Here is a 16,606-nt window from a genome sequence, read left to right as displayed (position 1 = left end):
TGATTGGCAGCTATCCTATGGAGGTGCCGAACCAGTCACACGCAGTAGGATCCCTGTTAGACTAACCTCTATGCACTCCCATGGATGACTGTCCTTTGTGTTGAGATGCAGGAGTCAGCGACATGGTGCTATTGCACTGCATGGTGCACGATGACCTTACGGTGTGTAAGGTCCACCGATGTGTGGTGCATGTGTCGTGGTCTTTGGCCAGGGTAACTGTTTGTCAGGTACCATTAGGTGTTGGCTCGTATTCACAGCTGTGTGGTTAGGTGGTAATGTGGCGTGCCACTTGTCATGGGGCACAGTGTTCTGTGAGGTGCACAACGTACAATAGCGTTGACATTCCCTCCCGGGTGGAGTATGCATCCCCCCCCACTTTCCCTCCCGCGTGGAGTATGCATCTCCCCCACCCCCTTTCACAGCGTGGTATGCTGACAACCTACTCAGAGCCCCAATGCACTGCCATGGCCCATTGCGGTTACTCACCAAGCAGCCAGGTACGTTGTCCGGCATGTCGGCCCATGTAGCCTGGTAGTGTTGAGTTCCGCAGGACCAAGGAGTCATGAGTTGATCCAGGGTACCGAGCATTGCATTGTGTGATGGCTTTACTGGCATTACACACCATCTGGACGTTGATGGAGTGGTATTGCTTGCGGTTGCGATACGGCACCTCCATGGCATGAGGAACCACCAATTCTACGTGGGTGCAGTCGAGGGCACCTATGCAATTTGGCATGCCTGCAAGTGCATGGAAGGCAGCTTTGGTATCATATATCTCCTGTGGAGTCCGGGGGAGGCATATGTAGTCCCTTCTGTGCTTGAGGAGGGCATCCAGCACTTGGTTGAGTATCCGGGAAAATATTGGCTGTGAAATGCCATGCATGTGCCCACTGTATGCTGGTAGGTGCCTGTGGCAAGGAAGTGGAGCACAGACACTACCTTTAGTACAAGGGGGATGGCAGTGCTGATTTCTATGAGGCTCACTATGTCGGTATGTATCAGGGCCACTATGGTGGTTATGGTGGTGTCCCAGTCAAGCCGGTACAGGGTGTGGATCTGCTCTGGTGTGAGGTTGAAGGGGGTGGCTCTGATGCAGGGAATTGGGGGCTGCCGGCGTGGTAATGGTGGCTGCACCGGTAGGGCATGCTGGCCCTGTCTCACCCTCCTTCTCCTCCTGTGTATCCTCTGTGGTGGGGGCTGTGGTTGCTGTGGTTGCTGTTGTTGCTGTTGTCGTAGTTGCTGCCTTGCAAGCAGGGCCTCCAGCTCCAGGAATGCTGCTACAATTGGTATCATCTTGGTGTGGGAGGGGGTGTGGTGTGTGGGTGTGCTCCTTTTGTGCTGTGCCAGACTCTATTGCCTCCACCTGTGCTGATTGGGTGCACCTGTTCCTCTTCCAAACACTGATCAGGGTTGTTAACACCTTCCCCGCGATGCCGGTATTAACGCCATGGCGGTAAGGTACTTTGCGCCCTTGTGGAGGTCGTTATTTCCGTGTTTGCTTTGCTTGGAATCGGAGATGGTTTACGCCTTCCCGTTATTTCCGCGATGGTGTGTCGGGCACGCGACACTGGTCCGCTATTTACGCCATCGTAGTTTACGGTGGCGTAAATAACGGTGTGGCGGGTCAGAATGGCCCGTAACGGTAAAGGAAGTCGTTATTCCTTTACCGGCCTCGTTTTTCCCTTAACGTCGGACTCGGAATGACCCCCATGGTGTTTTCTACTTCAGTCATGGCTAATTCTGCCTCATTTGCTATTAGTGGCTGTCCAAGTGGTTCTTGGCTTCCTGTTACAGAAGATTGACTGCTGTCAGGAGTGTCTACATTTAGTTGTGCCTGGAGTTCTTCTTCTTGTTGCTGTTCATTGTGTAACATTGTTTTGTACTGCGTAAAGTTTTCGTCTGTGATAGTGCTTTCATTTGCTTTGAAAGCATCTTCATAGGAGTCATGGGTATATAGTAAATCTTCTTCTTTTCTCCATGGTTTAAAAAGTTGTAGTAGGGACATGTAATACAGTTCTTTACGTTGAGGGGTTTTTAATGACAATTTCATATGATTAATTAAGCTTTGTTTGGTCACTTTCACTAGGCTACCTTCACAATTTTCGACTCTGTATCTACCTTTCTTCTCATCTGGTTGAATATTATTTTTATATGTGAAGTTTTGGGCTACGTGGTATACACACATGGTTTCCAAAGTGGTACTCCTGTTAGCCATACTATGTTTTCAGATTGCCCATACCAGGCAGTACCGGTTAAACAGTCTGCGGCTTCGTAGCAGCCACATTCTCTATGGGAGAGTATTTTTATGCCTAAGCTGTACAATTTTTGTGACAGTGCTTTGTCAGATGATATATCATCCCAGAGGTCTTTGAGCTCAGTTTTTTCTGCTTTGGTTAAGTAGGCTGTAACATATCATGCAACTGCAGTGGAATTGTCTGCAATGTATATTAGGAGGGCATATTTCTGCATTGTAATCATTGATGTATTTTGATTCTTCTGTTCTTTTAATGCAATATGTGTTCTTCAGTGATTGACCTTTGACACTATGTGTAACTGAAGACATGAAGTTGTTCACTTGACCTGTTGTTGAAACTGGTCTAGGGAAACCAAAGCGGCACTTGGTGTAGTATTTCCCTTTGTTTTTTTATTTGCAATGACAATACTTTCCACATTTGTGTCTTTGAAATTGTAAAATGTGTGCATGTAGGTCACTATGTGTAATTTGTGAAGGGATTTCACAATTGACATATTTCTGAATGAACTGTAAAACAGTGGCATCACTGTCCTGAGCAACTTTAGGAGCATCTTTAATCCACAAAAGCATGTAGATGTGTGGTGCTCCTCTAGCATGGTATTCTTTTCTCCAAAAGATGTGTTGAACTTCTCCGAGGGGAGCCATTGTTTTATTACAAATGAAGTGTAGCATAGCAATGAAGCGATGATGGACATATCTTGATAAATGTACAGGTTCTAGAGAGGAGAGTTCTCCTGGTGTTTTCCTATCTATATTTGTTTTATTTTTGTTTGCTATGCATAGGAAACAGTGCAACTCTTCCCATGCATATTCTGCACAACTTAATGTCACAAACCAAGTGGGTGGGCCAAGGTTTCTTATCATACAGCGTACATCTGCATGACGTCGGAACCAGTATTCTTTTGTACCATGTATGTTTGCTAAATGATTTGTAATGTTTGATTGTAAAACTTCATCTTTTTCTTGCACTTTTTGTAGTAATTGCTTAGCTGACATATTTTGAAAATTGGTACCTGATTTCAATGTGTGTGCAATGTGTGTGCAACTCCGTAGCATAGAGTTGCTAGTTCACTTTCAAAGAGAAGGTGGAATATGTATTCCACATTTTGTCTGAATCTGGTGTCTTCAGAATACATTCGTAAAGAGCGGTATTCTCATGCTGTTGTTTGTGTAGGTCTTTCATCGTACCTTCCTCCTTTTCCAGTAGGAAAGCATAAAGGAAAGGCTTGCGCTTCTACACTTTTTTTCCCATATGCTGATTGGAGATCCTTTGGCTTGTTGCATTTGGTAAGTTTCCAGTGCATCATCATGGTGTCTTTAAAGTGCAATTGGTGAATTGTATAATGGTCTAAAGTATTGGATTCTGTAGTAGGATCTAGAAGTTGAAATTTGCCAGTTCCTAATGAGTCTTTAATTATTTCTGTGGTTTCCCTCAGGTTTCCTTCGATGTTTAGTTCTTTGTATTATTCATTGTTGTCTTTTAGATATTGTAGGGCTTCTCTAACTTTATGTAAGTCGACTAGTTGCTGCCAAATTCTTTTGTTTTTTGTAGGTATTGTAAGTGACTTCAATTCAGCACTCCAACCAAGTCAATGCTTAGTATGGGATGCCCAATGGAAGCCCTTATTTATATATTTTATGTCAAAGTTCTTTAAATCTGGATGATGAACCCTCATATAACGCTCCTCTCTTTGAATCCCCCTGACCTCACTGAGCCAAGAAGTAGGTTTGTTTTGCAAATTAAAAGGTTTATTTGAAGAATTAAACAATATATATATCAAACTTTTATGAATAAAATAATATCGGTATAGGACACTTATGAATATGAACGTAATCAGCAATGGATAATATTACAGTCTCAACAATCTCTTTAATCAGTAAGGAGTAGGAATAGGAAGGATACTGTATCAGAGAATACTTTATATGGATTCAAGTAAATGCAATATTGGGAAAAATGCAACACAGAAATAAACTTGATATGGTTTCAATTAAAAGACAAGATAATCACTTTTTCCCCTGTGACTACTCACTCCCCCCAGTATGCAATATGAAGAGATGGAAATGAGGGCACACAGCTTTCAGGAATACAATCAATAATGCAGCTCAAACCCAGTCCGCCCAGCAAGCTTAGAGAGACACAGGAATGATTTTAAAATGGCAAAATACTTTTGAATGTGATTGCAATGAAGGTGAAAAATATGCTAAAATGATTTTAATTCACTAAAGGAGATTCAGGATAAGTGATAGTTACTTTGGATTGGTTCAGGTCAACACTAGCAATGATTCATGAATGATTCTCAAATTGAAAACGAAATTCAGCAGTGGCAAACAAGAAACAGCTATTTTGACAGAAAATGAAATTGAGCCAAATTGTAAAACGTGGCAACTTTTCCGCGTGCGTGAAACGCGATTATCGTTCGTTAGAAAGCTTAGGATCTTAGCTTCAAAATGACAGTTACATTTCGGTTCTAGGACGTACGGTTCAAAAGCTACTGAGGTTTTTGTGGAGGTAGATTTTCAGAAATAAAGTCAAGATTTCAAAATGACAGATCGTGCTTTACAGATTTGGGATCAACAGGATGGACACTAGATTCTATAATGCAGTTCTGGACAGGTTAAAATGGGTGGAAGAGGATTACTTTAAACTAAGAGATTGGTTATGGACAGTTCTAGACTAGATACTCACTCCTAGGCTTTAGAATGGAGTGGGCCTCGTCAAAGATCTGGTCAAGGGTTTTGCTTCACTTGCCACCGGACAGGTCTCAGGCACTCTGGTCTGCGTTCAGCACTGCACAGCGGTCTGCGGCCTCTTGAACTGGATCTGGCAGGTCTGGATTACAGCTCTGCTTTCTGGGTCGGGATCTGGGTTCTAGCACAGGGTTCTTAGCTAGACGCAAACAGCTCAGACCGGCTGTTGGATTTTGAGATGCCCCTGGGAAGTTTAGGGGTTAGAATCAGGTTGCAAAAGATTCTGAGGCTGCTGAAAAGGGTTCAGCTTTTGGGTTAGGCCTCTGCTTTAGGGTTCTAGAGCTTGGTTCTAGAGTCTGGTCTCTGGATCTATCTGGATTCTGGAGTCTGCCGGCAAGGTGCTGCGCCAAGAATAGTCGAGTAGTGGAAAAGAGTGTGTTCCTCATCTGTCCTAGCAGTCCTTATTTATGTGTTTCCAAAGTGGGTGGGTAGGCTGATTCTCTATGCCCAACCCTCTAAGGATTTGATAGGTCAGAGAATTCCCTGTCCCCTGACTGGAGAAAGGAATCAGCATTGCTATTTCCAAGTGGTTTCAGGCTGCTTGGTGGATAGCTCAATGGTGGTTTTGGCCAGTGATCTCCTGTGCTCACTAAGATAGGCAAAGTGGATGGCGGCCTATCTTTCAGATTTTTACTGCACATTTTCTGGTGATTTCTGGTGAGCAGCATGCTTTCCGGCGGCCATTATGATGTTTCTGCTGCCATCAAGGCACAGTGATGTTGCAGGGCTTGGATGAGTGGGTTGATACATCCCACAAGCCCCCCTCTTGCGATGGCCGTTGGTCTTTCATCAATGGAACTTCGCAAGACTGGGATGTCAGCCTCATCCCTCTGGATTCCACAAATGGCACAGTTCATCGTCTTTTCCTCCATCAGGGGTGGATCGCTTGGTTCTCCTCACCAGTCCTGATGGAAGTATTGAGCGATACCCCGGGCCCCTCGGATCTTTTCTCCCTGTCCCCGGGTCATCCTCCTTTGTCAGTCTCCATAGTTTCTCTCTCCTAGGATGACAAAGCAAAAAGGCCAAAACATATTCATAGACATTTCCCCACCACTATTAATGTAGTGGGGTGGGCATATACATTTTATAAATCAGGAGAGATTTGTATTCTTATTATTGTATTTTATAAACTATATGCAGAATATTTTAGGGTTGGAATTTTATGGATCTGGAGTGGCCCCCTCTGGGGTTCCAGAGGACTCCTCCAGTTGCTGCAGAGTGTGCCTGGGATGGCAACACTTTAGCTGATTAATATGGACCCACTTATGCCGGTCAAGTGGCACAGCGAGTAGAGCGCTTGCTTTGACTTCCGTGCAGAGCCTGCTAACGTAGGTTCAAATCCCGGCTGGGCCAAACTCAGCCTTTCATCCTGCCGAGGTCAATAAATGAGCACCACACACCGTGGGTAATAATAAGCAGTGCTCAGATACCTGTGGGTTCGTAGCGCTATATAAGTGCCAAATTATTATTATTATTATTATTATTATTTTCTCCCTCTGCCAAACTGCCTTTGGGGATGCGGATCTTGTAGGCGACTGGTGAGATCTTGTCTACAATTTCAAAAGGTCCCTTCCAGGTAGGCAGAAATTTCCGCTGTTTGGCCTGGTTCCTTTGGAAATTGTATAGATACATCTGGTCTCCTACATCATATTCTTTCCTGGTAGTCTTTAAGTCATAGTGAGTCTTCATGCTGTCGGCTGATCTCGCTAGATTCCGCTGAGCATAGGAAAAAGCATGTTGAAGGTGTTTTCTTACATTTTCAACGTACTCATGAGTTGTGGAGGCATTGATCAATGTCTGCTCTTGGGTCCTGTAAAGCAGATGCTGGGGAAGCACCATCCTGGGTCCAGTCATCAACTCGAATGGTAACATTTTAGTTGCAGATGAAGGGGTAGACCTGACGTCCATTAGGACAAGAGGTAATCGGATATCCCAAATTGGCCCAGAATCTGCCACACATTTTTTTAATATGCTCACAATGGTTTTGTTGTAACGTTCTACTGCACCACTAGAGGTTGGCCGGTAAGCAATATGTAGCTTCCTTTTAATCCCAAGTATCTCCCACATCTTTGTCATTACTTCGCTGGTGAAATGGCTACCTCTGTCTGACTCAATGGGGTAGTCCAAAACGCGAAAAGATGTGATTGATCATCAGGGCAGCTGCTGTTTCTATCTTGCAGTTTGGGGCCGGGAGACATTCCACCCATTTAGTAAATAAGCATGTCACAGTCAACATGTACTTATTCCCCCTAGAGGAGCGAATCACGGGCCCAATGAAATCTACTTGTAAATCTGACCATGGCAGTGTCATCCCCCTCTTTTGGAGAGGCGCACGGTATGTGAGGGATGTTGGCTGAAATTGTACACACACAAGACACCCCTTCAAGTATTGGTCGAGGTCCTGCCCCATGTGTGGCCAGTATGCAACCTCTCTTAAGATTTCAAGTGTTGTATGAAACCCCCTATGACCGGCTGCGGCCGTATCATGGGCGTGAGTTAACATCAGGCTTCGGAATGAGGTAGGAACCACCCACTGATCATGGCCAGCTTGGGATTTCCTTACCAACAAACTGTCTTGGATTCGGAACATTTTTGGACATTTCATCAACACTCTGAGGTCCTCTTTCCCTATGTAATCGGTATCCGTCAGGGGAAAGTTCTCAGGGTCCTCAATGTGTTGATAAAAATTACCAATTATTGGATCCCCATTTTGAGCCATAATCAAATCAGCATCTGGGGTCTCCTTACTCCATTGTGCAGTTGAGAGATCATTGTGAGCATTAGTCTGGGACCTAGTGATAGCAGTGACCTGGATTTTCCCCAACAGGGACTCAATCGCTATTAGATCCCCTTGGATGGCCCTGGTTTTGGCCAGCTGATTAGCTAAGTCATTTCCAGTTTTGTCTGGGCCCTCTACTTTGGAATGACACTTGATCTTATTCCAGTAGATGGTCATCCCATTCGAGGTGACCAGATCATCAATATTTCGGATTAAATTCCCATGTTTCAAGGGTTTGTTATTAGCACATAGCATGCCTCTAGTTTTCCAGTTAACCAGGTGCTACACGAACCCGTTCCGTACATAATCTGAATCTGTGAATATGACCAGTTCATGGATTTGATGTTGGACAGCAGTGAGGATGGCTTGATGCACAGCCATCAACTCTGCCACTTGACTACTTCAGGGACCAATCTTGTACCCAGCGGAGGGTTCTGGAGACTCATTCACCCATGCATTCCCTACGCCGGCCACAAGTTCTTTCTCCCCATTGTTGTCAACATGGTAAGAGCATCCATCCACATAGACAGTGGGAATTCCATCACACTTGTCTTCTTCAAAGACTTTGTGTGGGGAATTGAGGTATGCCTCCATATTGTCCTTGAGTTTTAGACTTTCATCCTCGAGACAGTTTTTTCTGGCACAATCATGCAAGTCAGCCAGACCTTGCGCGAGGGGACTCTTCTTGTTTCGGCCATATCTGACCTCCACAGGAAAGTCTTGCATTGACAGAATCCAGGAAGTAATTAGGGAATTACTCACATTTCCAGCCCAGATTCTGTCACTTTGGAGATATTACAGAGGCTGGTGTGGAGTCTCCACTATGATGTGTTCCCCTTGGATAAACGGGCAGTAATTCTTCAATGCCCACACCGTTGCCAGGAGTGCCTTCTCACAGTCGTTGAATTTTTCCTCCACAGAGGATAAAGTTTTACTCGTATAGGAGATTACTTTATTGACCTTGTCATGCTTTTAGTATAATACTGCAGTCAAGCATGTATTAGAGAACCCTGTCTCCAAGAAGAACTCCTTGTTTCTGACAGGGTAAGCTAGGCAAGGTGCTTGTGAGAGGCTTCTTTTGAGTTGTCTTACTGCCTCGGATTGTTCTGGACCCCATTCCCACTTGACCCCCCCCTTCAAAAGATGAATCAGGGGTTTGGTGATCGCTGTGTAGCCCTCAATGAACTTTCTACTATAGTCAGTCCAAGGAGGCTCCTTAGTTCCCGCAGAGTTGTGGGGTCTTTCAGTTTCTGGAGGGCTTCCACTTTCTTCTCCTGGGGACAGAGACCCTGAGGAGTAATCTCATGCCCCAAGAAATTAACACGGGTTCTACACCATTGTGCTTTCTGAAAGGAAAGGTTTGCTCCGGCGGCCCTCAACTGTGTCAGAACATAATGGATCTCCGCTATGTGTTCCTCCACAGTTGAGCTTTTGATGAGGACATCATCTACATAGGCCAGGTTAACCCTCTCACCCATATCGGGCATGGCCTTATGTAGAAAAATGTTGAACTCATTACCGGAGTTGAGGTATCCGAAGGGAGTCCGGGTCAATATGTACTGCTGGCCCCCAAAGGTACAAGCCAGCTTGTATTGGTCCTCCCTACTGACAGGCACAGTCCAGTATCCATTGGTCAGGTCTATTGCAGTGAATACCTGTGACCTCTGGATCTGGGCCAGCCCTTGGTCAATGTAGGGAAGAGGCCTTGGGAAAGCATGGATCCGTTTGTTGAGCTCCCTAAGGTCGGTGCAGAGTCTCCACTTGCCGTTTGGCTTCAATATCCCCAGCACCGGATTATTGAAGGTGCTGTGGACTGGTCGGATTATCCCATGGGACTCAAGGTTCTTAATGATTTCAGTAAGGGACTCCATTGATGCGAGAGGCAAGCAATATTGTTTCACAAACACTGGAGTCATACTGGGGTGCGTGGGAATTGTTGTTGTGTGGATGTCGGTGCGACCACAATCATATGAGTCCACTGCAAAGAGATCTTGAAAATCCAAGAAAACTTGTTTCAACTTTTGCTTCTGCTCCAGAGTCACTCAGGCATCAGCTAGGTTGACTCTCTCTTCAACCATCTGCCTGAAGCCTGGAAAGACTTCTGGTTTCGCTATCTCAGCGGCCTCCTCCAGTTGGGTGGAGAAGTCCCTGGTCAAAGTGCTGATTTGGACTGGTGGCTTCAGGTGGGAAAGGCAGCCCTCATGGACCTGAAAAATCACCTCATTCCTCCTGAAGTCACAAGTCACATCTTCCTTACCTTAAGGGCAGGAAGTGTACACCAGGAAGTTCCCCCCTTGCCGGGTAAAGATCCTGTCTGGTGTTGTGTTGTCATCACTGTCAAAACAGTCCTTGGGGATTGGTCCTAACAGTTCATTTCCTGAATCAATGGAAAAATGTCAGTCATCAACCGCCATTCCAATAATGGTGCCTGCGGCTAGAGTGATACTCTTTAAGTCGCTGTTATCCACCTCTATTGGAATGGTGTCATGTTCTATATTGACTAGTGGTGTTGGGTTTACCCCCAACCCTTGCTGTTGGAGAGAAGCATTTAAATGAAGATAAGCATCAGGGTTTTTCAATTTCTGTCCTCTTTTAACTTTCACTTCCAGGGAGAATTGTCGGGTCCTTTCTGGGATGGTGACTTCCTCTCCAATCTGAATTTCAACTGCATAAGGTAGCAATTGAGCTGACCTAAATGCTTTCTCTGGATCATCAAAGCCCATGGGATTATCCGCTAATCGGGACCAAGCTTTGAAGTTTATTAGGTCCAAACTAATGGCAAAGCGATTGAGAATGTCACTGCCTAAGTAAAAGGCGGCAATGATGTCTCGCACAACCCAACAATTATGAACTATGCTCTTGTTGCCTATGGAGATTTTGAGCATACACCTGCTTTGCAGGAGATGTTTGGAATTGGGTGCTTCCAGATCCATTTCCCATTTGTCTATCAGTTTGAATGTGGGAATGGCTGGATCTTTTGGGAGTTGGCGGAACATGGCTTCGCTGATGAAGCTCTTACCGTTGTTCACACACACTCGGACGAGACCAGAGTCCTTTCCATCATTTAACTGAACAGGGATGAACAACTGCTCTCCAATTTGCTGAACATCAGCCAGGCTCTGTGCTGATTTCACATCTTTCTGGACTATTGGAGAGGGAATGTCTGATTGTGGATTGGTAAAGAATTTCAGAGTGTTTCCTTCCAGTGTGGAATACCACCTTAAACTGGAAAGAAGGTTGATTTTCAGAAATAGAGAGGACCCCCCATCACCAGTCTTTTGTCCTACTGCTATTACTGTCACGTCTGGAATTTGGTTGCTCTGGAAGTGAAATTCTACTTGGTCAGATTTTTGTTCAACCATGTGGCATGTGTTGTTTAGACTAACACTCTGTTTCAATTTTATGGGTCGGCTAGTCTGGGTCCAGAGGACCTTGTTTATGCAATCTATTAGGGGTGACAACCTTCTCGGGAGGTCATTCCCTAGTAAACAAGGGGTGTCCTCTGGAGTCACTACTATGACCGGGTGTTTCACCTTGTGTCGCCCAATTTTAATGTCCAGATCCGCAGTCCCCTCGACGGGAATTTCCTTCCCGTCAAAGTTCTGAAGTTGTCCAGGAAGAGAGGTGAGAGGAATCTGGTAATTCTCCCCCCTTCCCGAATTTAGTTCATCAAAGGCCTTTCTGGACAGAAGGGTAGCATGGGATCCAGTGTCCACCAGTGCCAAAATTGTACCCTGCCCCTGTACTTGAAACGGGGCATAGTATCTTCCCTCCTTCTCCGCCAGGGGGCACAGGTAATGCACATTTTTGGACAACTGGTGGGCTAATTTTCTGGTTTTGGACATGGAGAGAGAAGAGATTTGGGCAGAATTCTGTGGAGAGTCTTGGGAATCTGAAAGAAAAAGTTGGCAACTTGAGATAGGAGAAGTTTGGGGTTCCCCTGGTTCCGGTTCTGGGCCGCCCCCCCATTTTGGAGGCAGTCACCAGGATGGGTTTGAACCAGGGGATTTTGATGTTGTTGGTTCTGGGAAGGGATGATGGGTGGCGCTAGCTCAGTCCCCACATCTGCCCAGTCTGGATTTGAATCTCTTGGGACCCATTTTTCTTTGGGAGGAGTTCCCCCATGTGGCATGTGCTGTTTAGACTAACACTCTGTTTCAATTTTGTGGGTCGGCTAGTCTGGGTCCAGAGGACCTTGTTTACGCAATCTATTAGGGGTGACAACCTTCTCGGGAGGTCATTCCCTAGTAAACAAGGGGTGTCCTTCTCCTTCTCTCTGAAGCTATCCCTTCTCTGGTAGTACCCCGGGTTGGGAAGATTTGGGTACCTCTCCACCCTTGGCCTCCCCTCTCCCGGATTAGGTGGTCTGGGCTCAGGGAAGTGTGGAAAGAAGGATGGATGATTTTGGGGTTGGAAATTTTGTGGATACCTGGGGAAAAAGTTCTGCCCAGGATTTGGTGAATTTCTGCCCTTCTGGGGGAAGTTAGTAGGGAAGTCCCCTTGGTTAGGTGCTTGGTTGGATCCCCCCCTTGGGCTGGTGGAGTCCACACATAACCCAGGATGGGTTGGTTTCCCTTGTAGCAGGGACTTACACAGTCAGGGGAGTGAGGGACCCCATTTGTGGGACTACCTCCTTGACTCCCTGTCTGTGACTCGCCCGAGGGCCTTCTGGGTTTAGAATTATTCTGTGCAGACAGGTTTTTAGGCCCCCCTATATCCAAATCTAAAATGGGGGCAACCTTTACCTCTGCCACCTTGGCAGCGCAGGGGTGCTGGTGGGTTTGGGGCTTTTCTGAGCATTATTTTTATTTTCTATGGGCTTCTGCACCTCATAGATTCGGGTGGCCTGTTCAATGTCCCAGTCTAGTGACCTTTTCTCATGAAAATCTCTCACTAGCTGGTTCATGATGTATTTGGGTAAGGCATGGAAAAAAGTGTTAACAAATTCTTTACTGTCCGTGCGCACCCTTTTGGTAGTCTGCACAAAGGCACGCTTCAACTCCTGCACAAATTCTTGTGCGGGCCTGATCCTCTCCACATTGCAAATTGTAGGCTGCCTTGCGAACCTCTTGGGGATTTCTATGAACAGAAAAGTGCTTTAAGATGGCCACCATATGTGGACCATCTTGAATGATTTTGGTCCTCCAGCCCCGCAAAGAAACTGGAGTATTCTGGGGAGAATGTCCATTTGACGTACTGAATGCAGCTACTGCTGTCTTTCAAATGGAAAGTCTCCATCATTTGCTCAAAGAGCTCTAAGTGTTCCCACACAGAATACTTGGCGTTCTTGTGATAAGGCGTGATGACACTCCTTATTGCCTTAATCTGTTTTAAGGGGTCCTTCAGCAAGGCCTTTTTTGCCTTATTGGCCTTCTTGGTTCGGGTAACCCTGGCCCATTCATCCTCTGACTCAGAGGCACTGCTCCCAGAGGTGCCCGTCTGATCTCCCAGGTTTTCCCGGATTCTGCGAGCCTGGGAATGGCTGGCAGAATGTGGGAACCTAGTCTCCTGTGTCCTAGGACGCTCAGAGGAGTCTTCTGATTCCTCCTTGCTCCCACGATTTGATGGGTACCGCCCCCACTGACCTAACTGGGAAGAGGTTTTTCGGGATGCCCTTAGTGGGCCTACTCTCCTGGGGCTCCCGACTAAACTTCACAGTACTTGGGTGCCCATACCCAGACGCCCGTCCATCCATGCCTGGGAGGTGCTGGTCCATGAGTCCCGTATTTCTGACTGGATAGTAATCTGCCATCCCTCGTAGCCCTGGGCTCATGTGTGCCAGGGGACATGGGGTGGCAGAGTCCAGGGACTGGGAGAGATGAAGGCCTCAGGTACTAGGGCTCCTGAGGTTATGCTCAGGTGTTTCCCTTTCCCAGCGAACCTCATCTCTATCAGCCCCTGCTCCCTGTTGCCATGCAAGAGCCTGAGCTTTCAGTTCCTCGATCAAGGTTTTACTAGACTCTATCAGTCTCTCTTGCATGGCTACCTGTTGCTGGAGCCTATCATTGTGCTGGCAGAGAGCCTCATTCTCTCTCTGTGCTTCCTGGTTTGTCCTGGAGTACTGGGCTAGTTTTTGCAGCAGGAGGGTTACCTCCTGAGTCCCATCCCTACTGGCCTGGTCCTTTCTTGCCAGAGCATCATCCACCCTTGTGATGTGCTCCAACAAATTTTGATGCTCTTTTTGGAGATCACCCAGTCCCTGGAGGGCCAGGTGACTTTCTTCCAGCTTCCCTTTTAAGTGGCAGACGTCCTGACCTAAGGTGTCCCTTTCCTGAGCAAGAGCCTGCCTCTGTGCCACCAGGTTGTCCCTCTGCCTTTGAAGGGCACCAGCTTTCTGGCGCTCTTCCTCAAACTCTGCCTGGGTATCCAGGTCTTTCAAAATCAATTTATTGCTCTCCTCTTTTTCTTTATCCAATTGGCTTTGCAGGGTGGCTACCTGCTTTGTGCATGCCCTGTTGAAGTGAAGTTGTTGCTCCAGCTTTTTCTGGCTCTGCAGTAGGGAGTCCAAACCTTCTTGATACTCCTTCTGCAAGGTCAGAATTTCGGTATCCTGGTCTGCCCTTTCCTGTTGCAGGATACCCATATCCTCTTTTATTTTAATTATAAACTGCCTACTTTCGTTTTCTGACTCCTGGCTCCTCTGCAGCCTCTGCTCAGAAGAGTCCAGATCAGATTGGGCCTTCTCTAATGCCATCAGTTGCCTACTCGCCATATCTTGGCCTTTAGCACATTTGTCCAGTATGGCTCCCATAGATAAATATAAATATGCCGCTACCCCGGCAATCTTATTGTGCTCCTCCTTGGCCTATAGTTCACTCAGGGCCACATGTAAGGGACCCTGATCTCTCCAGATATCTAACCCAGTTGCAGTGACCTGTTGTGTGATCGCCTGCAACCACGCATTCTGGTCCTGCTCAGTCCACTCACCTCTCACAAATAGCTTATGTAAAAGGTGCTCTCTAGCTATCTTGATGTCTACCAATGTCACCATTTTGGAAATTGATTTCCTTCCTGACTAACAGAAGTTTATTATTTTATTTTGCAAAACAGACTGGTTCCTGAGAGCGTCCCTTTTTGAGGGGTGCTTTTACAGCGTAACACAGCGTGGTAGCCCAACAGGATTTGTGTATCCTATTAGTTAGCACACTGTATTAAGCTGCACAAGTGGTAGTTCTAATCCATAAATCCCGGACGAGCCCCCATTCTGTAAGTGACTTCAATCCAGCACTCCAACCAAATCAATGCTTAGTATGGGATGCCCAATCGAAGCCCTTATTTATATATTTTTATGTCAAAGTTCTTTAAATCAAAGTCAAAGATCTGGTCAAGGGTTTGGCTTCATTCGCCACCGGACAGGTCTCAGGCACTCTGGTCGGCATTCAGCACTGCACGGCGGTCTGCGGCCTCTTGAACTTGATCTGACGGATCTGGATTACAGCTCTGCTTTCTGGGTCTTGATCTGGGTTCTAGCACAGGGTTCTTAGCTAGACGCAAACAGCTCAGCCCGGCTGTTGGATTTTGAGATGCCCCTGGGAAGTTTAGGGGTTAGAATCAGGTTGCAAAAGATTCTGAGGCCTGCTGAAAAGGGTTCAGCTTTTGGGTTAGGCCTCTGCTTCAGGGTTCTAGAGCTTGGCTCTAGAGTCTGGTCTCTGGATCTATCTGGATTCTGGAGTCTTCCGGCAGGGTGCTGCGCCAAGAATAGTTGAGTAGTGGAAAAGAGTGTGTTCCTCATCTGTCCTAGCAGTCCTTATTTATGTGTTTCCAAAGTGGGTGGGTAGGCTGATTCTCTATGCCCAACCCTCTAAGGATTTGATAGGTTAGAGAATTCCCTGTCCCCTGACTAGAGAAAGGATCAACGTGTCAGAATGAGTCAGAGTGATGCTGTGTTTATGGCTTAACTGAAATCCCTCCCCTTTGCTTTTTCATAGAAACTCTATTTTTCCCAAAAACATATTTCCCAGATACACAAGTTGTTCATAATACATATACACATCATAGATTAATTAAGGCATGTCTCTGTTCAAGTCCCATGTTTCTACGAGCTTGGGTTCAGAAATGACAACATTTCGTGCTTTTGGTGGGTTTCCCAATATTCATTCTGTTCCAAATTTGATACATGCATGCATATCCTCACTGAGCATATTACTGTAATTTCTTATGTTCATAGCAAAAACACTGCAGCTGCAATATTAATAATTCCGGGGTTTGGTCTCAGAACATCACACAGCGTCCAGCTTAGTCTTAAATCGTGAGGGAATTTTTCATTTTAAGAACCTCAAAATTTCATATTTTTGTCAGCTTGTTACACTTTGTTATAAGCATTTTTATAAAACATACATTTGCTTTCAATTCAATTCACACAATGGTTTGTCTCCGCCCCCAGAGCTGGCTGACTCAGAGGGTCACATGTCTTGTTTCCTGCCAGGAGTTGTTGACCAGTCACACCCAAATCAGCATATTCCTTTTCATCCCAAAGAATCCATTGTCCCTTTCTCCTGCCAGCAGAGGAATCCCCTCCCCATGTGATTAACATGTCCATGCAACATCCTCCCTGTTGGTAGGAAGGCCCAAGGTGTGAAGGGTTCTCAGGAAAAGAAAGCCTCTTTAAAGTTTTAACTAAATCAGATTATCTTCTGGTCAATTGCAACATAGTTCCTTGTAAAAAAAAAAGTACATTCATACATTTAAAATAAGCAACATATCTTTAAATCCAGTCTTTTTCCACATTAAATGAATGTGTGGCACTCTATATGGCATTTTGATGGAATTCTCTTCTTTGGCATATTTAACTTCTGAAACACCAGTTCTCCTGTTAGAATTATAAA

Source organism: Ambystoma mexicanum, chromosome 13 (genome assembly GCF_040938575.1).
Source record: "Ambystoma mexicanum isolate Mex_15411 chromosome 13, UKY_AmexF1_1, whole genome shotgun sequence".
Classification (NCBI taxonomy): domain Eukaryota; kingdom Metazoa; phylum Chordata; class Amphibia; order Caudata; family Ambystomatidae; genus Ambystoma; species Ambystoma mexicanum.
This window is presented reverse-complemented; position numbering follows the sequence as displayed.